Here is a 23,715-nt window from a genome sequence, read left to right as displayed (position 1 = left end):
CAAGGGATATTTGACATGCAAACCCTTTATTCATATGACATGCACTAATTGAGCCTTATAGATTAACTATCACATTTTAAAAGTGTCACACATAAGTCCCATCGACTAAATTCACATGCAATTTACTAAAATCAAAGCTTAAAACTTCACACATTCATATCACATATAATAGTCATAAAATATGACGGCTAATTATTTTTATGACTGATTTGTGGTCCCGAAACCACTTTCGACTAGGGTCAAATTAGGGGTCACATATTGATAGTCGTTGTCATTGATTTGTTTGAGTACTTGGAAAGGCCCATATCTATTATAGCCTTTGAATCGGACCAAGCAACTGGCATCATTCCCCCTCCCTCATGAAGATTCATCCTTGAATATTTAGCTACACAAAAAGAAAAAGGATTAGAATAAATAATAATAAAATGAAAAAACTACTTACCTAAGCTTCTTGTGTGCAGAAACTATCTCCGGGATCAAAGACATTCTTTTCATCCTTCAAATCAACTTCAATCATGTATGTCTCCTTTAAAAATAAGGCATAACACTAAATAAAGAAGTGTTAGGTATATGAATCTTCAAGTAAAAAAAAATTGTAACTTTGTTTTAATATGCATGGCCATCCATAAGAATTCCCAATGATGAGTCAAGAATTTCACATAATTATAAAAATCAAGAAGTTTAATATTATTATGTAAAAATTCATCATTAAAGGTCAAGATAGAAAATTTTGTTACAAGAGAAAATATGTAAAATGCTTTAAAAAACTTATTTAATGCAACAAAATTACTATTTTTAACCTTTACAAAATTAGAGAAACCCATAAAATTAGTTGAACGGTTAGACCAAGGTTTAATGAAATTTGACCAACAAGAAAGCATGTTGTAAGGAAATATTTTACAAAAAAAATTAGTAGTATACTTATCAAAGACATTAAAGGTATGCCTTCTTAAATCAATTTCTATTTTTTCCTTACATTTCTTACTTTGTAGCACTTGTGAAGAATATTAATGTTCAACTTATGTCTCTCCCACAAGTGAAATTGTCTATCAATGGTAGAGTAATATAATTAAGAGCCCGTCAATGGATCCTTGAAGTCCTGCAACAAAGAAACACCATTAAACAAATTTGAGTTAGGGTAAGTCAAAACATAATCATTCATAACTTTTGTGTGGGTATTTCTTTCTTTTTATATTCTTTTCCTCGTGATAACTCTCTAATTTTACCTCATATGGATTTCACTCACAAAATTTGGACCATCAAGTAGACTTTTATCACTCAAGTAGCCTAAAAAGAACACAACACTCAAGAAAAGAAAAATTAAACAACCCTCACTATTATGACTCAGAAATAAAAATCAAATTCTTAATGTGGTAAGAATTAATCTTGTGCGTCCTTTAGGAGTATTTATAACAATCAATTAGAATGTACAAAGGGGTTCATGATCTTGAAAGGTTTTTCACGAGCAAATGGTTGTATTTGAGGACAAATCGTTTCAAGAGGGAGGGTATGATGTGAGCACAGCCACATCATGCTATGATGCAATTCGACGACATCAGAGTTGGCCTAAGCACAAGAGGCTCAAGTGCAAAATGAAGTTTTAATTTTGAGCTTGCTGATTTCGGTTACTGGAATAAAGACTTTAATCATTTTTTAGTTATTTTAGTTATTATAGTTGAGTCTTTAATTATGTTTTATTTGATCATCATTAATATGAGTTTTAATTATGTCATAATCTGAACATCATTAATATGGCTTTAATTATGTCATAGTTTGAACATCTTTAATATTTGTTTTTAAGCGTGTCTTAATTCAGACATCATAATTGTGTGTCTAAGATTCCTACAAATTAAAGTGTGTTCAATCATTGTCTCAATGTGCATTTAAATGTTGTCTTAATGTTGTCCCTGGTTGTTCACATTGGCTACTACTAGGAAACTTCTTCTCAAGCTAAATACATGCACTTGGAGTTGCTGAATTTAATGCACCAATTTATTGCATAGGCAGAAGGAGTAAAAGGAGCTTAATTTGACCATTGGTTCATGTTCATGTATAAGCTATTTACATGAACGTCCAGGGGAAATAATTTAGCAAGTAATGCGGCACAATGAATGGTAATATGCATGTACATCATGGAGGATGAATCTGCAAGATTATGTAACTAGTTCATGAACCTACATGCCATTAAATCACCTATTTATGAGAATACATGTTCCATGCAAGTGCATTAACGATCCAAGGATATGAATGAGACTTTTGGTTATCATACAAGGCACTTGAAGCTTCTTCTATGCTAAGAATTCATGCACAGCAAAGGGAGAAGAATGTGACTCTTCAGTTAAAGTTCATGCATGATATCATTCAATGAGGTGCATGAACATCCAAATACATTCCAATACAAGGGATGAACGTCCATGAACCATCAAAGGGGAGGGAACAACCATTTATATGCATTGAAGGAGTTCATGAATCATTTGATTCATTTTATGATTTGTGTACATGAACTACATTAATGGTTGAATGTTGCCCATTCATCTTCTTTTATATTTTCCTATAAATAGTTGTTTTGTAAACATTTGAAAAAGAGTTTTTGAACCTTTGATGAATTATGTTTGTGAGTTGTTCAACTCTCTTTGTTCTTTGGTGACTCAAAATGACTTATCTAGCTAGTCTAGTGGCGTTTATCTGATTCTTGTCACTTGATACAAACTCATTTTGGTGATGTGATTCGAGTCGTTTAGATGCCTGATCATAAAATTAAGTATGGTCAATAAGTTTGCAAAATAGGTCCGAAAATAAGAAATGATAGGCTTAAACAAAAGGTATTAGAAATGTTTAAAGTGGTAGCAATGTGGATTCAGCTAAGGCTAAGAATGAACCAACACCATAGGATAATGTTGACCCGAGTCTTATAACAGCTCTTAGGTTGAATTGATGGAAATGGTAAGGATAGTTAAGGGAACCTTGACCCATTATCTATGTTAGATAGGAACCAAAGGTATAGGTGAATGCCACACTCCGATTGATACAAACTAAATTGTAGATGTCTCGAGTCGTATTTGTTACCCAATCATGAATTGAGTAAAAGTTGAATCATTTTCGAAATGAATTAGGCTTAATCAAAATAGACTGATGAGAAGAAAGAAATATGCTTAAAACAATGTTGCGAAATGGTTAAGCAAAGATAAGTAATTCGATTAGGCCTGAGAATGAACCAACAATAATGTGATTGTTGACCTAAAACTCAAAATAGGTTTTAAGTGAATTTGGTTTAGGGAGAACAGCACAAAACCTTAACCCGCTACCAAATGTCATAGGAACCAAAGGCATATGAACACCATACCAAAGGTGAAAAGTTTGGTTTAACGAAGAACATATTTGACGCCACAAGAATACTTGATAAGTCAATTCAATCCTGAAAGAACAAGGAGAATTGGAAATCTCACAAGTTTGAAATTTAACATAAATTCAGCAAAAAGAAGGTCCTTAAACAAGATGATTACAAAATATTTGTAGTGCTACAAGGGACGTAGCCGAAAAGTCACTTGAATTCAGCTTTAATTAGCGGTTATAAGCTAAAATAAAACTTAATTACTAAGCACAAACTCTTGAAATGTCTAAGACTAAGTAACAACAACTATCAACATGATTTAGTGAACCAATTTAGCTGATTTAATTGAACTTGAAAACTTGGGAAACCGAATAGACACTAGCAATATGGATAACATTTTGGGCACTCAAACAGACCATGGAATGATCATTAAGAGGCAATTGGTTATGGAATGTGTAATCACTCTTTTGTCCATTGCTATCCTTGATCAGCTCCTTAGAGAAGACGAATAGGCTGCCAAATTTAAATGGTGAATAATGCTCCCCTTTAAATGTTGTAACAACCACTTGTATATAACTGATTCCAACTAAATAGTCACTGTAACACCCAGTACCCGAGTCCGTCGCCGGAGTCGGACACGAGGGGTTTGCAGACTTAAATCACTTCTTTGCACAATCCATTTTAAATTTTCCAGGCAAGCTGGCTAACTGCGTCACTGTCACCTTAAAAATCATATCTTGAGTTTCACAACTCGAAAATCAGTTTCGTGATTTTTCCCCGAAACTAGACTCATATATACATCTACAAATTTTTTTCTAGAATTTTTTGTCAGGCCAATTAGTAAAGTTTATTAGTCAAAGTCTCCCATGTTACAGGGATCGACTACACTGCCCTTTACGCATTACGACTTGGATATCTCCCTGTACAGGGCTTCAATACTGATGCCGTTTGTTTCTATAGAAACTAGACTCAAAGGGGAATTTATACATATATGGCATGACTTCTTAATATCTCTGGTTAATTTATAATGAATTTCCAAAGTCAGATCAGGGGATCCAGAAACCGTTCTGGCCCTGTTTCACGAAAACTTTAACATCTCATAATATACTGTTCATATGAATGTTTCGTTACTTTCCTATGAAAATAGATTCATCAAGGTTCGATTACATAATTTATTGACTATTTAATTCCATTCCTACTATTTTTAGTGATTTTTCACATCCATATCACTGCTGCTGCCAGCATCTATTTTTAAGGTAAACTTTACCTATTCATGATCCTCCATGGATCAACTAGAGTTTGTCATACATATTCCAAAAATGATCATGAATAACCATTCCCATGGCTAACCGTTACCAACATTTCCATACCTCTCGACGGACAACATACAAAACGATTATAAAGCTATGATCAAAGTATATTTAAGCCATTTTCGCATGGCTATCCAAATTTACACAAAACCGAAGGGTACATGACCAACAACAAAAGGGTAGTCCTATACATGCCATTTCAAAGTTAAACCAAAAGTATACCAAAAGGAGCTTTGATAGTGTGGGCGACTTCGACTTCAAAATCCCGAGTCCGATAGCTGAAGAACCAAAATCTATAAAACAGAGAATCAAAGAAACGGAGTAAGCATTAAATGCTTAGTAAGTTTTGAGCAAAGAATTTAGACACAACCAAAGTATAGCATTCATGTAGCTAAACGGATAATTTCATATGCACAAATTTTCAATATCATACTTACTTCACATTACCAACCCTTTTATTCATACACAAAGATCAACTTAGCCAAAGGCCGGTAGCTCATTTATCAACTGAGCGAATACTTATTTGTAAGGGCTCAACTAATTCAAAGCACATACGAAACATACCTCAATGTTGGGATGTTACAAGCGTATTAACTGAAATTTTTACAGCAAGATCATTCATTCCCGAATCACGTACCTTCAGAATTTAACCGGATATAGCTACTCATTCAAATGCCTTCGGGACATAGCCCGGTTATAGTAACTCGCACAAATGCCTTCGGGACTTAACCCGGATTTAGTAACTCGCACCAATGCCTTCGGGCTTAGCCCGGAATTAGTAACTCGCACAAATGCCTTCGGATCTTAGTCCGGATATGGTCACTTAGCACAAAGCCTTCGGGACTTAGCCCGGACATCATTCGAATAACCATGCACATTTAACAATAAATCATGACACATTCGTATTTCATTTTCATTAGCAAAACTCAAACACAAGACACTTATCACTCTTGCAATTTCGGCTCAATAGCCACACACAAAGAGCATGATTTTGATTTGCTTAAAACATGATCTAATCAAATCATAATTTAAGCTCTATTACTCAATAACTTACATCGGATGTGGTCGAACGTTTCAGCGGCTATTCGATAACTTTTTCCTTTCCCTTATCCAACTGTGGTCCTCTAAGCTCTTGAGCTAATTCAAACAAATTTAACTTATTAAAGTCTCATTATGCTAGCTTATGGCCGAATATGACAAGGAGTTTGATTGGTCATATGGCCACCTTCTAGCTCAACTACACAATGGTCATATGCATTTTTAATCACATCAAGCAATTTAATACAATTCATTCGAACATCAAAAGAAAACCTCAAGGTACTTAGCCCATATATACTTTAGGCATTAGAGTCACATATATATATGGAATCATGAATCAAACTCAACATTTTAGCTAATATTCCCCCTTGGCCGAATTTTCTAAGCCAAGACAAAAGCATCAATATGCTTGCCTCTAACCGAATACATGCAACACCAATCTTCTTCCTATGGCCGAATATGCATGTCTATGTTGAGGCCGATTATATACTTAATACCACACATAAATGGCATACATTTTACTAACTAATGCATTACATATTATAACTCAATACGCATCCATCATTTAATCCATAACCGAAGCACCATCATGTGTAAGTATATACCTTGAGATAATATATAGGTCATACCAATACATCATGTGCAATCATATATATATGTGCCAGAGCTGAATCACAAATTTGATTATAACCAAATTTAAACATATATCCAAAACATAAATCTTACCTACCATGCAATAAGCATAAATCACACTTATGGATATACCATGGCCGATACTTCCAACAACACCAAATAAAAATATACTTCATGGATCTAAGGTAGAACCAAGAAAGAAACTCATAATCATCAAGATGTAAGCAACTACCATTGTTCATCTAGATTTAGCATGAAACACAACCATCACCCTTATTAATCTCCATAGCCGAAAACCTTACTTATTCCAAAATCACAATTTCAACATGGGTTACCAACAATAACTTGATATCTCACTCAAAATCAACTAGGATTTCAAGAACTAGTATCAACTTCCTTACCTTAATATCGACCTAAGATGACCGATTGCTTCACTCCTTCCTTCCTCCTCTCAATCCGGCCAAGAAGAACCAAAGAACACAACTTGTTTCCTTTCTTCCTTAGAACATTCGGCCAAGAGAAATGAAAAAAAAGATGGACACTTTTTTTTGTTTCCTTTCTTACATTCACGGCAATGGGGAGGGGGGAGAAACAATCACACACCTTCTTTCTTTTTTCCATTTCTTTATTACTAACTTTATTTTATTGTTTCCTCCCATGATGCACCAACACAACATGTCTATGACATGTTTTGCCCATCACCCTTTGTCCACCCTAATGTCATGGCCGGCCACTACTAGATGGGGGGAAAAATTGACATGCAAGTCCCCACTTTTTCAACATGCACTAATAGGTCCTTATGTTTTGATTTATCACATTTCAAAAATGTCACACATAAGTCCTATTGACTAAATTCACATGCAATTTTCTAAATCGAAGCTTAAAATTTTCACACATTTATTTTAGACAATAAATATCATATTCAAATAATTTGGTGACTCGGTTTAGCGGTCCCGAAACAGTTCTTTTCTACTAGGGTCTCTTTAGGGCTGTCACAACTCTCCCCCACTTAAGAAATTTTCGTCCCCAAAAATCTTACCGGTAAATAAGTTTGGGTATCGTTCTTTCATGGCATTCTCGGTTTCCCAAGTAGCTTCTTCGACTCTGTGTTTGAGCCATAACACCTTTACTAACGGAACCCTTTTATTTCGCAACTCTTTCACTTCATGAGCTAGGATACGAATCGGTTCTTCTTCATAACTCAAGTCAGATTGAATTTCAACTTCTGAGGGATTAATCACGTGTGACGGATCAGATCTATAACGTCGAAGCATCGAAACATGAAAGACGCCGTGAATCTTTTCAAGTTCAGGGGGCAAAATCAATCTATACGCAACCGGACCAACTCGTTCGAGATTTCGTACGGCCCAATGAATCTCGGGCTCAACTTGCCCTTACGGCCAAATCTGAGTATCTTTTTCGAAGGAGAAACTTTAAGAAACACTTTATCTCCCACCTGATATTCAATGTCTTTTCGTTTCAAATCGGCATACAATTTCTGACGATCTGTGGCTGCCTTCAGACTTTCACGGATAATTTTTATTTTCTGTTCAGCATCTTTAATCAAATCAACTCCGAAAATTTTACATTCACCGAGCTCGGTCCAAAATAATGGTGTACGGCATTTACGACCGTACAAAGCCTCGTAAGGTGCCATCTTAATACTTGATTGAAAACTGTTGTTGTAAGCGAATTCAATCAAAGGTAAATACCGTTCCCATGAACCACTGAACTCGAGGATGCAACATCTCAACATATCCTCAAGTATCTAAATTATCCGCTCGGATTGACCATCGGTTTGGGGGTGAAAAGCGGTGCTAAAGTGCAGCTTGGTACCCAAAGCTTCTTGCAATTTCTTCCAAAATCGCGAGGTGAATCTCGGATCTCTATCTGACACAATAGAAATCGGTACCCCGTGTAATCTCACAATCTGAGAAACATACAATTCAGCTAGTTTATCCAATGAAAAATCCGTACGTACGGGGATAAAGTGAGCCGACTTAGTCAGTCTATCCACAACAACCCAAATCGCATCTTTCTTACTTGCCGATACTGGCAACCCAGATACGAAATCCATCGTGACTCGATCCCATTTCCATTCAGGACCATGATTGGCTGGAGTAAACCCGTAGGCACTTGATGTTCTGCCTTTACTTGCTGACATATTAAACACTTCAAAACAAAATCGAAAATGTCTCGTTTCATACCATGCCACCAAAACTGGCGTCTCAGATCGTTGTACATTTTCGTACTCCCCGGGTGAATTGACATTCGGCTACAATGGGCTTCGTTCAGAATCATCGAAATGAGTTCTGAATTTCTTGGAACACACAACCGACTTCTGAACCTCCAACAATCGTCATCATCAATTTGAAATTCGGATTCCATATTCGGAACACATTCAGCCCGTTTTGCAACGAATTCATCGTCGACTTTTTGAGCTTCACGAATTTGATGAATCAATAATGGTTTGGCCTTTAATTCAGCTACTAACACATTGTCGGGTAGAACAGACAAGTGTACATTCATCGCTCGTAAAGCAAACAGTGATTTTCGGCTTAAGGCGTCCGCAACCACATTAGCCTTTCCCGGGTGGTAATCAATGACAAGCTCATAATCTTTCAACAACTCAAGCCAACGTCTTTGTCGCAGATTTAAGTCTCTTTGAGTCATCAAATATTTGAGACTTTTGTGATCCGAAAATACATGGCACTTTTCACCAAATAAGTAATGTCGCCATATTTTCAAGGCGAATACGATGGCAACTAATTCAAGATCATGGGTCGGATAATTTTTCTCATGTGGCTTTAATTGTCTCGACGCATAGGCCACAACTCGACCTTCTTGCATCAACACGCAACCTAACCCAAGTAGGGAGGCGTCACTATAGATGACAAACTCTTTGCCTGATTCGGGCTTCACTAAAATTGGGGCTCCAGTCAAATAAGTTTTCAGTTGATCAAAACTTTTCTGACATTTTTTCGTCCATTCGAACTTAATATCTTTCTGAAGTAGCTTCGTCATGGGTGTGGCTATCATCGAGAAACCTTTTACAAACCGTCGGTAGTAACCGGCGAGTCCCAAAAAGCTCCGAACCTCAGTAATATTTCTCGGAGGCTTCCAGTTAAGTATGGCTGAAATTTTGTTCGGGTCAACTCGAATACCGGATGCGGATACCATGTGGCCCAAGAAGCTAACCTCTCTTAACCAGAACTCACACTTACTGAACTTAGCATATAACTGCTTATCCCGTAAAATTTGCAACACTAATCTCAGGTGCTCAGCATGTTCGGTCTCATCTCTTGAATAGACCAAGATGTCATCAATAAACACAACTACGAACCGGTCCAAATACTGTCTGAAGATCCGATTCATCAAATCCATAAATACCGCAGGGGCATTAGTGAGCCCAAACGGCATTACTAAGAACTCGTAGTGGCCATATCTCGTTCTGAAAGCAGTTTTGGGTATATCCGAATCTCGAATTTGCAACTGATAATAACCCGATCTCAAATCTATCTTTGAAAACACTGAAGCTCCCTTTAGTTGATCAAACAAATCATCAATACGCGGTAACGGATATTTATTCTTTATCGTCATTTTATTCAGCTGACGATAGTCAATGCACAACCTCATGGTTCCGTCCTTCTTTTTCACAAACAATACTGGTGCACCCCAAGGTGAGAAACTTGGTCGAGCGAAACCTCTATCCGTCAACTCTTGCAACTGAGCTTTCAATTCTTTTAACTCGGTTGGTGCCATACGATACGAAGCTATCGAAATTGGCGTTGTTCCAGGTACAAGCTCAATACCAAACTCTACCTCCCGAACAGGTGGTAAACCCGGTAATTCTTCAGGAAAAACATCCGGGTATTCACAAACCACCGGCACAGATTCGGGTTTCTTTTCTAATTCTTTGTCATCAAGTACATACGCAAGGTATACTTCGCACCCTTTTCTTACATATTTCTGGGCCAACATTGTTGATATTACAGCTGGCAACCCCTTTAAGTCCGTAGACTCAGCTCGGATTATCTCGTTATTTGCGCACCTCAAATCAATAGTCTTGCTTTTGCAATTCACAACCGCATCATGCGCGGTCAACCAATCCAAACCAAGAATAACATCAAATTCATCAAACGACAAAAGCATCAAGTCCGCCGGAAAACAGGAATCTCGAATTACTAGGGGGCATTTCTTACACACTTTGTCGACAAGCACGTAACGACCCAAGGGATTTGACACCCGAATTACGAACTCAGTAGACTCAATAGGTAAAGTCTTACTGGATGCTAAGGTTTCGCATATATAAGAATGAGTAGAACCAGGGTCAATCAAAGCAATCACATTAGTATCGAAGAGAGTAAAAGTACCGGTAATAACATCTGGCGAGGAAGCATCCTCACGTGCGCGTATAGCATAAGCCCTAGTAGGAGCACGAGCCTCAGATCTGGTCGCAGCATCTCTAGATCCTCTCTGACCACCACTAGCATTTCCCGTGTTTCTAGATGGTCTACCTCGAGCAGTGGTAGCACTCAGTTTCCCACTCTGATTTACATTCTGTTCAGACAATCTCGGGCAATCTTTGATAAAGTGGTCAACTGACCCGCACTTGTAGCAGGAGCGGTCATGGAATCTACAACTTCCAGAATGCCATTTGCCACAATACTCGCACTCCGTTCTATCTCGACGATCATTTCCCACACTGGCGACCGAAGTGACTCGTGCATTCGAAAGGGGTCGATCGCGATCTCGTCTAGAAAAGCCCGAAGTGTCTCTAGACCGGCCTAAGTCATCTCTAAATTTCTTCGATGACTGTGGGAAGGGCTTCCCCGAAGACCTCTTACGAAACTCCCTTGCTCCCGCCTCAGCTTTTCTTTTCTCCATACTGAGCTCCTCGGCTTTGCAAGCTCGCTCGACAAGTGCCACAAATTCTCGAATTTCCAAAATGCCAACATACAGCTTTATATCATCATCCAATCCATCCTCGAAACGTTTACACATTACGACTTCTGAGGAAATGCATTCTCGTGCGTACCGGCTAAGCCTTACAAACTTTCATTCATAGTCGGTAACCGACATGGAACCTTGTTTAAGTTCAAGAAATTCCTTCCGTTTTTGGTCAATGAATCTCTGACTGATATACTTCTTTCGAAACTCGGTTTGGAAGAATTCCCAAGTTACTTACTCTCTAGGCACAACAGAAGTCAATGTATTCCACCAATAGTAGGCAGAATCACGTAGCAAGGAGATAGTACACTTTAGGCACTCATCGGGTGTGCAAGATAGCTCGTCGAGTACCCGGATAGTGTTGTCCAACCAAAATTCAGCTTGCTCGGCATCATCGCTGTCCGTAGCTTTAAATTCAGCAGCCCCGTGTTTTCGAATTCTGTCAACTGGGGGCTTATTTGACCTTATTTGGTCCGTTACCGGAGGTATTGTAGGTGCGGGGGTGGTATTTGTCGGGAATGGAGGTTGTGGAACAGCCGTATTAGTTCGAATGTATTGGTTGAACCAATCATTCATCACGCTATAGAAAGCTTGTCTAGCCTCATCATTCGGATTACTAGCATTAGGTTGAGAGTCCGCCGGCGCTGTCCCTTGTGCGGGAGCAGGCGCTACACTCTCAAGATCATCAGCTACCGCTCGGTCGGGATCGGGATCCATTACTATCAATAAACACATTTGCAAATGTCAGAAATCACCACACTATCAAATAATCACATAAAATGGCATGTATAGCTAAACACAACGCATTACGGTAGTCCTAGAATCGACTAAACCGTAGCTCTGATACCAATAAAATTGTAACACCCCGTACCCGAGTCCGTCGCCGGAGTCGGACACGAGGGGTTTGCAGACTTAAATCACTTCTTTGCACAATCCATTTTAAATTTTCCAGGCAAGCTGGCTAACTGCGTCACTGTCACCTTAAAAATCATATCCTGAGTTTCACAACTCGAAAATCAGTTTCGTGATTTTTCCCTGAAACTAGACTCATATATGCATCTACAAATTTTTTTCTAGAATTTTTGGTGGGCCAATTAGTACAGTTTATTAGTCAAAATCTCCCATGTTACAGGGATCGACTACACTGACCTTTTCGCATTACGACTTGGATATCTCCCTGTACAGGGCTTCAATACTGATGCCGTTTGTTTCTATAGAAACTAGACTCAAAGAGGAATCTATAAATATATGGCATGACTTCTGAATATCTCTGGTTAATGTAAAATGAATTTCCAAAGTCAGATCAGGGTATCCAAAAACCGTTCTGGCCCTGTCTCACGAAAACTTTAACATCTCATAATATACTATTCATATAAATGTTTCGTTACTTCCCAATGAAAATAGATTCATCAAGGTTCGATTACATAATTTATTGACTATTTAATTCCATTCCTACTATTTTTAGCGATTTTTCACATCCACATCACTGCTGCTGCCAGCATCTATTTTTAAGGTAAACTTTACCTATTTCATGATCCTCCATGGATCAACTAGAGTTTGTCATACATATTCCAAAAATGATCATGAATAACCATTCCCATGGCTAACCGTTACCAACATTTCCATACCTCTCGACGGACAACATACAAAACGATTATAAAGCTATGATCAAAGTATATTTAAGCCATTTTCGCATGGCTATCCAAATTTACACAAAACCGAAGGGTACATTACCAACAACAAAAGGGTAGTCCTATACATGCCATTTCAAAGTTCAACCAAAAGTATACCAAAAGGAGCTTTGATAGTGTGGGCGACTTCGACTTCAAAATCCCGAGTCCGATAGCTGAAGAACCAAAATCTATAAAACAGAGAATCAAAGAAACGGAGTAAGCATTAAATGCTTAGTAAGTTTTGAGCAAAGAATTTAGACACAACCAAAGTATAGCATTCATGTAGCTAAACGGATAATTTCATATGCACAAATTTTCAATATCATACTTACTTCACATTACCAACCCTTTTATTCATACACAAAGATCAACTTAGCCAAAGGCCGGTAGCTCAATTATCAACTGAGCGAATACTTATTTGTAAGGGCTCAACTAATTCAAAGCACATACGAAACATACCTCAATGTTGGGATGTTACAAGCGTATTAACTGAAACTTTTACAGCAAGATCATTCATTCCCGAATCACGTACCTTCGGAATTTAACCGGATATAGCTACTCGTTCAAATGCCTTCGGGACATAGCCCGGTTATAGTAACTCGCACAAATGCCTTCGGGACTTAACCCGGATTTAGTAACTCGCACCAATGCCTTCGGGCTTAGCCCGGAATTAGTAACTCGCACAAATGCCTCCGGATCTTAGTCCGGATATGGTCACTTAGCACAAAGCCTTCGGGACTTAGCCCGGACATCATTCGAATAACCATGCACATTTAACAATAAATCATGACACATTCGTATTTCATTTTCATTAGCAAAACTCAAACACAAGATTATCACTCTTGCAATTTCGGCTCAATAGCCACACACAAAGAGCATGATTTTGATTTGCTTAAAACATGATCTAATCAAATCATAATTTAAGCTCTATTACTCAAGAACATACCTCGGATGTGGTCGAACATTTTCAGCGGCTATTCGATAACTTTTTCCTTTCCCTTATCCAACTGTGGTCCTCTAAGCTCTTGAGCTAATTCAAACAAATTTAACTTATTAAAGTCTCATTATGCTAGCTTATGGCCGAATATGACAAGGAGTTTGATTGGTCATATGGCCACCTTCTAGCTCAACTACACAATGGTCATATGCATTTTTAATCACATCAAGCAATTTAATACAATTCATTCGAACATCAAAAGAAAACCTCAAGGTACTTAGCCCATATATACTTTAGGCATTAGAGTCACATGTATATATGGAATCATGAATCAAACTCAACATTTTAGCTAATATTCCCCCTTGGCCGAATTTTCTAAGCCAAGACAAAAGCATCAATATGCTTGCCTCTAACCGAATACATGCAACACCAATCTTCTTCCTATGGCCGAATATGCATGTCTATGTTGAGGCCGATTATATACTTAATACCACACATAAATGGCATACATTTTACTAACTAATGCATTACATATTATAACTCAATACGCATCCATCATTTAATCCATAACCGAAGCACCATCATGTGTAAGTATATACCTTGAGATAATATATAGGTCATACCAATACATCATGTGCAATCATATATATATGTGCAAGAGCCGAATCACAAATTTGATTATAACCAAATTTAAACATATATCCAAAACATAAATCTTACCTACCATGCAATAAGCATAAATCACACTTATGGATATACCATGGCCGATACTTCCAACAACACCAAATAAAAATATACTTCATGGATCTAAGGTAGAACCGAGAAAGAAACTCATAATCATCAAGATGTAAGCAACTACCATTGTTCATCTAGATTTAGCATGAAACACAACCATCACCCTTATTAATCTCCATTGCCGAAAACCTTACTTATTCCAAAATCACAATTTCAACATGGGTTACCAACAATAACTTGATATCTCACTCAAAATCATCTAGGATTTCAAGAACTAGTATCAACTTCCTTACCTTAATATCGACCTAAGATGACCGATTGCTTCACTCCTTCCTTCCTCCTCTCAATCCGGCCAAGAAGAACCAAAGAACACAACTTGTTTCCTTTCTTCCTTAGAACATTCGGCCAAGAGAAATGAAAAAAAAGATGGACACTTTTTTTTTGTTTTCTTTCTTACATTCATGGCAATGGGGAGGGGGGAGAAACAATCACACACCTTCTTTCTTTTTTCCATTTCTTTATTACTAACTTTATTTTATTGTTTCCTCCCATGATGCACCAACACAACATGTCTATGACATGTTTTGCCCATCACCCTTTGTCCACCCTAATGTCATGGCCGGCCACTACTAGATGGGGGGAAAAATTGACATGCAAGTCCCCCCTTTTTCAACATGCACTAATAGGTCCTTATGTTTTGATCTATCACATTTCAAAAATGTCACACATAAGTCCTATTGACTAAATTCACATGCAATTTACTAAATCGAAGCTTAAAATTTTCACACATTTATTTTAGACAATAAATATCATATTCAAATAATTTGGTGACTCAGTTTAGCGGTCCCGAAACCGCTTTCCTACTAGGGTCGCTTTAGGGCTGTCACAGTCACATTTAACACTTTGTAACCGCCCCTTGTTTGCAATCGATTCTAGCTAAATAGTCACCTACAAGTATTCATTTAACAAACATATTAAAACACATTAAATACATTAAACACATTAATCACACATTAAACAAATTAAACACATTGAACACATTAAACACATGTAACAATAAATTATTCCAGCAACTAAATTAACTAAGATAAGCATTTATTCTAGCAACTCAATTAATAACTAAGATGAGTTCTATTAAAAGTAAAATTCAGTTTGTAATAAATTACAAGGGACGCCTCTTGAGCTGATCCAAGCATGTTCAATGGATTCAATTACTTGCTCTCCCTAAGCTCGATCAACATAGCTTGCTAATGCATCTTGAAACCTCTTAGCTCGAAACTGAGTTATGAGTCCTTGTGGCAGCTCAACGGGTTCGGTGGTAACTTTCCGAGCTATGGTCACATCATCCCCTCCTCTTTTAGGCGATTTGTCCCCAAATTGTCACCTACATCAACTGGATCCATACTCACCAGGTAAGTCTAACGTATAAGCATTAACGTTAATCCTTTCCAAGATTTGAAAACAACCGTCTCCCCTCGGCAAAAGTTTGGATCATCTTTGAGCTAGTAATCTCTCCTTACGAATGTGAATCCAAACCCAGCCACCGGGTTCAAACGTCACTCTTTTACGTCCCTTGTTGACTTTAAAAGCATATTGCTCGATTTTTCGTTCAATATTATCCCTAACTCACTAATGCAATTATTTTATAAATTCTACCTTTTTAGTTCCATTTACATGCATCAACTGATCAGAGGGTAAGGACAACAAATCCAATAGAGTTAATGGATTAAAACCATAAACTACCTCAAATGGTGAATACTTGGTAGCTGAATGTACTGATTGGTTGTACGCGAATACAATATGGGGTAAACACTCCTCCCAAGTTTTTAGATTCTTTCGAATAATTGCCTACAGTAGTGTTGACAAAACACGATTAACGACCTCCGTTTGGTCGGTCGATTTGGGATGGCTTGCTGTTGAAAATAATAGCTTGGTGCCAAGCTTTCCCCATAAGGTTCTCCAAAAATGGCTAAGGAACTTGGTGTCTCGGTCCAAAATGATGGTCCTCAGAACACCATGTAATCACACAATCTCTCTAAAAAATAGATTGGCAACATTTAGAGCATCGTCCGTTTTGTTACACGCATTGAAATGAGCCATTTTTGAAAACCTAGCAACTACATCAAACACAGGGTCTTTGTCGTTCTTTGTTCTAGGAAGACCTAGAACGAAATCCATAGAAATATCCATCTATGGTGCTTTCGTGATCGGCAACGGAGTATAAAGTCTATGTGGCTGGATCTTTGATTTCGCCTTCTTGCAAGCAATACAACGCTCACATACTTTAGCCACATCTCATTTCATTTTTGGCCAATAGAAGTGTTCTTGAAGAACAGCCAAAGTTTTGGCAATACCAAAATGACCCATTAAACCCTCGTTGTGCGCTTCATGAACCAACACGTTTCTAGTTGATCCTTGAGGCATGCACAATTTGTTTTCTCGAAATAGGAATTTGTCTTACTGATAGTACCTATCATACGCACCTTGCAAACATAACTTGTAAATTTCTCCAAAATTAGAGTCATCAGCATATGAATCCTTCAAATAAGTGAAACCAAGCAATTTAACTTCCAAATGGTTTAAAAGAGCATACCTTCGCGATAGAGCATCCGCAACGATATTTTCCTTACCTTGCTTATATTTAATCACATATGGGAAGGATTCTAAGAACTTGACCCATTTTTTATGATGTTTGTTGAGTTTGGTTTTTCCCTCTCAAGTGTTTCAAAGCCTTATGGTCCGTGTGTATAATGAACTCTTTCAGCAAAAGGTAATGCTGCCATGTCTCTAATGCACGTATCAACGCATACATTTCTTTTTCATAGGTGGGGTAATTGAGCGTAGCCCCATTAAGTTTCTCACTAAAATAAGCCACTGGACGCCTATCTTGTGTTAAAACTACACCTATACCAGTTAATGGGGCAACAAGAGTGTTGAAGTTCAGCACAAACCTCCTATAGAAGCTTGTAAGACCATGGAAGCTTCTAACTTGGCTAATGTTTGTCAGACGTAGCCATTCTTGTATTGCTTTAATCTTGTCTTGATCCACCTCGAGGCCATTCACACTTACAACAAAACCTAGAAATACAACTTTTTTCAGTACAAAAGTTACATTTCTTAAGGTTTACATATAAGGCTTCCTTTCGTAAAACCTCCAAAACAGGACGTAATTGTTCAAGATGATCAGATAATACTATAAATTAATATATCGTCAAAATAAACTATGCAAAAATGACCAATGAAAGACCTCAAAATGTGGTTCATTAACCTCATGAAAGTACTCAGGGCACTGGTGAGGCTGAATGGCATCACTAGCCACTCATACAAACCGTATTTGGTCTTGAATGTAGTCTTCCACTCGTCCCCCTCCCACATGAGAATTTGATGATAGTTGTTTTTCAGATCGATCTTAGAGAACAATTTAGCATCGCTGAGCTCATCTAACATATCATTGAGTCTAGGGATGGGATGACGTATTTGATGGTAATCTTGTTGATGGCTCGGCAATCTACGCACATCCTCCACGAACCATCCTTTTTAGCCACCAACAAAACAGGTACCGCACATGGACTTAGACTCTCCCTTATATAACCTTTCTCCATTAATTTCGCTACTTGTCATTACAACTCCTTGGTTTCCTCAAGGTTGCTTTGGTAAGCTGATTGATTTGGAACTATAGCCTCGAGAACAAAGTCTATTTGGTGTTCGATTCCTCGGAGAGGAGGCAACCTACTAGGTACTTCTTTCGGAAAAACATCTTTGAATTCTTGAAGTAATGAAACAACAAACAAAGACAAAGAGTTACCAAGTTCATTAGCATCAAATAAACACTACTTGTACATAAGTACAAGCACAGACTGGCGCATCAACAAAGATTTTTTTATTTCTCTTTCCCTTACAAATATGCTTATTTTATCACTCTCGTTTTCTTTTTGACTTCCTTTTTCCTCTCGTGCTTTTACCTCTACTCTCTCACTTGTTTCTTTCTTTTTCTCGTGTTTCTTTTTTTTTCTTTTTTTTCTTGCTCTTTTTCTTTTGATTTTTCTACAGACTCTTTTAACTTGATTTGATCTCGATACAATTGTTTTGGGGTAAGTGGGGCTCGGGTTACATTTTTCCCTAGATACTTAAATGTGTAACAGTTGGTGTATCCGTTATGAATCGTACAACGATCAAACTGCCATGGACGCCCCAAAAGAAGGTGTCCCACATGCATTGGAACCACATCACATACCACTTCATCTTGATATTTTCTAATGGTAAAGGTTACAACAGCTTGCTTTGTCACTTTAAGTTCTCCTTTATCGTTCAACCTTTGTACCTTGTACGGGTTTTGGTGTTTCGTCGTGGCTAACATAAGCTTGTCAATTAGCATGGTACTTGCTACATTAGTACAACTTCCTCCATCAATAATCATGCTATGTACCTTGCCTTGGATGTGGCACTGGGTGTGGAAAATATTTTTTCGTTGTTGTTCGGTTTCAGCACTTTGAATGTTGAGGGTCTTTTTCACCACAAGGATCACGCCTTCAACTGAAAGTTCCAAATCTTTTTCATCATCATTGGATGGCTTTTTAAGCTCATTTCATGTTCTTCCTCGGATTTGATTTCCCCGTCAGCCCTTACCTCCATAACTTGTCGATTGGGACATTAGCTAGCTATGTGCCCTCGGCCTTGACACTTGAAACATTTTGTGTCTCTCGTGCGATTTGGAACTTGCTCTTTTTTATTCCGACTTGACTCGCCAATGGGTTGATTGGATTTAGCTACTACAACTGCTCCTTTGTTCGAACGGGGGGTTTATTGACTCCTTGGCTCCACTTGTTAATAGAGGGATTGGTGTAGGATCGACTAACTCCTTTTCGTTTGAGTTTTTTTTCAACTTTTATCACCATGTGGACCATGTTGTTGTAATTCGACTATGTTGGCGATGTCACAGTTTAGACCTGCAAGGAATCTGGCCATTGTTGCCTCTCGATCCTCATCGATATCAGCTTAGATCATTGCTATCTCCATTTCTTTATAATAGTCTTCAACGCTTCTATTTCCTTGGGTAAGGTTTTGAAGTCGTTGATAAAGATCTCGATGGTAGTATGAAGGAATAAATCGTTTTTGCATGATCGACTTCATTTCAACCCAAGTAGAGATAGGTCTTTCACCATTTCGTCTTCGACTCGTTACAAGCTGGTCCCACACACAATGGCATAATCTAAAACACGATTGTCGTAAGCTTCACCTTTTTGCTTTTCGAATAATTATGGCACTCTAAAACGAGCTCAATCTTCTTTTCCCACTCCCAATAAGCTTCGGGGTCGCTCTTACCTTGGAATGGTTGAATCGACATCTTAATATTTTTAAGGTTGTCATCAGGACAGTCTCAATCTCTAGGGCCCCGATTTTGTTGGCAGCCTCGTTGACATACACTTTGGGCAGATGAATGATCACTTCCTTGATCACTGGCTTCATATGTTGTTGTTTACTTTGGTATATAGTTGATGGTTAAAAAAGTCATAATTGGTGCTTAAATTTGATTAATAGTTTGGCCATGTGTTTGTGTTTTAAGTACGATAAATTGGCATATAGATTGAGTGTTTTTTTAGTTGGTATTGATGCTCAAAATAGTATGCATTAATATATTCATATGAGCATGGTTTTGTGTCAAAGAATAGATATTTTTTGTTTTAAATAATGAGTGTTTACGTGAAGTATATGAAAATGTATGACTATTGTCGTGTGGTTATTTTAACTTGCATGAATGTGCAAAGCATGTTTTTTATATTAACTAATATCCATGCCACATATGTGACTGATATTTAAGTTGAGTAATATGGCTCATTTAATTTTTAAATGTGCATTTGAATTGATTATGAATTAGTATATTTAATATTAAGCTAATGTATTAATCATTTTGACACATGCTCGATACAAGTTAATTTAGTAGACATGATTGATTATAAGTAAGTATTAAGTGATAAAATTTGAAATTGTATAAAAGTTTCACAATTACTGGTTGAAATAAATGCTTTTAGTGTGGATGAATTACAAAGTATAGAATGTAATGAGTGTTTGTTCGAGTTGTACTATGTTAGGTAGTGCCACGTAACCCTACTCCGGCGACGGATACGGGTTAGGGTGTTACATTTGATTGGTATCAGAGCTATGATTTAGTCAATTCTAGGACTAATATAGCGCGTGTGAGTCTAGCTATACATGTCATATTTATAAAATACGATAGTGTGATGCTTATTGACAATTAAAATATGTTTTCGTATAGTAATGGATCCCGATCGAGCTGTAGCAGATGACGTGGAAAGTAATGCGCCCGCTTCTGCTCAAGGGGTAGTGCCCACTAATTCTAGGCCGATTTCGAGTAGCCATGAGGGAGAGGCTAAGCAAGCCTTCTTCCAGATAAGGAATGAGACTCAATATGTTAGAACTAATTAGGCTATTCAACAACCCCCACCCCCGCCTAATCCTTCTTAGATACCTGTAATACCTCAAGTTATTGATTTGGTAAGATTAAATAAGCCCCCGATTGGTAAAAAAAACGGGGTTGAAGAATTCAGAGCCACTGTTGATGATGATGCTGAACGAGCTGAATTTTATCTCGATAATACTATTCGAGTGTATAAAATGTGTTGTATCCTTACTTCGAGATTCTGCGTATCATTGGTGGAAAACATTGATATCAGTAGTTCCAAAAGAATAGGTGACTTGGGAGTTCTTTCAGACTAAATTTTGTATGAAATACATCAGTCAGAGCTTCATTGATAAAAAATGCAAAAAATTCCTCGAGTTGAAATAGGGTCGTATGATCGTAACAGAATATGAACGAGAATTTGTAAGACTCAGCAGAAATGCCCGAGAATGTGTTTCGACTGAAGCTATAATGTGTAAAAGATTTGAATACGGGTTGAATCAAGACATTAAGTTGTTAGTCGGGATACTTGAAATAAAAGAGTTTGTTGTACTAGTCGTGCGAGCATGCAAAGTTGAAGAGATCAGGAAAGAGAAAAGAAAAGCTAACTTTGAAGCTAGAGATTCACAAAAAAGATCGTCGAGTAAAACATTTCAATAGGCATTAAAGAAATTTCGAGATGACTTTAGCCGTTCAAAGGCTACTATGGGCTATTCTAGACGTGATCGAGATAGATCACCCGTGAGTTCGAGAGCTACCTCAGTAGCTAGTGTTGGTAACATCTGGTCAAACCAACCTAAGTGTAAACATTGTGGTAAATGACATCCCAGTAGTTGTAGATTGAATTATCGGGCTTGTTTTAAATGTAGTTTGATGGATCACTTCATTCGTGAATGCCCTGAGTTGGTTGAGCAATACATGAAGAAAAATACGAGGCCGAGTAACATGTCAGTTCAAGGTAGACCACCTAGAAACATGGGTAATGTGAGTGGCAGCCAGAGGGAAACTAAAGACATAGGAGTTAGATCTGAGGCTCGCGCACCTGCCAGAGCTTATGCTATCCGCGCTTGTGAAGAAGCTTCATCTCCAGATGTGATTACTAGTACTTTCACTTTCTATTATACTAGTGTTATTGCATTGATTGATCCTAGATCGACTCATTCTTATATATGTGAAACTTTAGTATCGAGTAAGACTTTACTTGTAGAGCCTACTGAGTTTGTGATTTAAGTATCGAACCCCTTAGGCTGGTGTGTTTTGGTTGATAAAGTATGCAAGAATTGTCCATTGATGATTTGAGATTCATGTTTTCTGGCTGATTTGATGTTGTTTTCATTGGATTAGTTTGATATAATTCTGGGTATGGATTGGTTAACGATCCATGATGCTATTGTGAACTGCAAATGGAAGACTATTGATTTCCGATGCCAGAATGATGATATTATTCGGATTGAGTCTAATGATCTGAACGGTTTACCGGTAATGATATCTTTGATGCTAGCTTAGAAATATGTGAGAAAAGTTTGTGAAGCTTACTTTTCCTATGTGCTTGATTCTAAGTGACCGAAAAGAAGACTGAATCAGTACTAGTTGTGTGTGAGTATCTGGATGTGTTTCTTGAAGAATTACCAGGTTTACCATTGATCTAAGAGGTAGAGTTTGGCATTAAGTTAGTGCCGGGGACAACTCCGATTTCAATAGCTCCATACAGAATGGAACCAACCGAATTAAAAGAATTGAAAGTTTAGTTGCAAGAATTGACAGATAAAGGTTTCGCGCAACCGAGTTTTTCTCCCTGGGGTGCACCGATTTTGTTTGTGAAAATGAAAGACGGAACTATGAGAATGTGCATCGATTACCGATAGCTTAATAAGGTGACTATAAAGAATAAATATCCTTTTCCATGGATTAACGACTTATTCGATCAGTTGAAAGAGGCTGCGAGTTAAAAACTCTGATGTGCCGAAACCTGCTTTCCGAATGAGGTATGGACACTATGAGCTTTTGGTTATACCTTTCAGACTTACTAATACACCTACTGCTTTTATGGATTTAATAATTTGAATCTTCAGACCCTATTTGTATCGATTTGTGGTTGTGTTTATTGATGACATCCTAAGTTACTCCCGTGATGAATCTGAACGCGCCGAATAGGTGAGAATTGTGGTACAAACTTTGCAAGATAAATAGTTGTATGCAAAGTTCAATAAATGTGAGTTTTGGTTGTGTGAAGTTGGTTTCTTGGGACATGTTGTATCAGCATCGGGTATTCTGGTTGATCCGAGTAAGATTTTTGTGATACCATATTGGAAACCTCCTAGAAATGTTTCTGAAGTTTGAAGTTTTCTGGGCCTTGCTAGATATTACAGACGATTTGTGAAAGGTTTCTCGATGATTGCAACCCCGATGAGGTGACTACTTTAGAAAGATGTTAAGTTCGAATGGTCAGAAAAGTTTTGATCAGTTGAAAGCTTTGTTAACTGAAGCTCCAATGCTAGTTTAGCCAAAATCGGGTAAAAAATTTGTAATTTATAGTAATGCATCTTTAAATGGTTTGGGTTGTGTTTTGATGTAGGAAGGCAAAGTCATAACTTATGCCTCAAGATAGCTAAAGCCGCACGAAAAGAATTATCGGAGACACGACCTAGAATTGGCAGCTATTGTGTTTGCATTGAAATTATGGCTCCACT

Source organism: Gossypium hirsutum, chromosome A08 (assembly GCF_007990345.1).
Source record: "Gossypium hirsutum isolate 1008001.06 chromosome A08, Gossypium_hirsutum_v2.1, whole genome shotgun sequence".
NCBI lineage: Eukaryota > Viridiplantae > Streptophyta > Magnoliopsida > Malvales > Malvaceae > Gossypium > Gossypium hirsutum.
Note: the sequence above shows the minus strand (reverse complement) of the source record.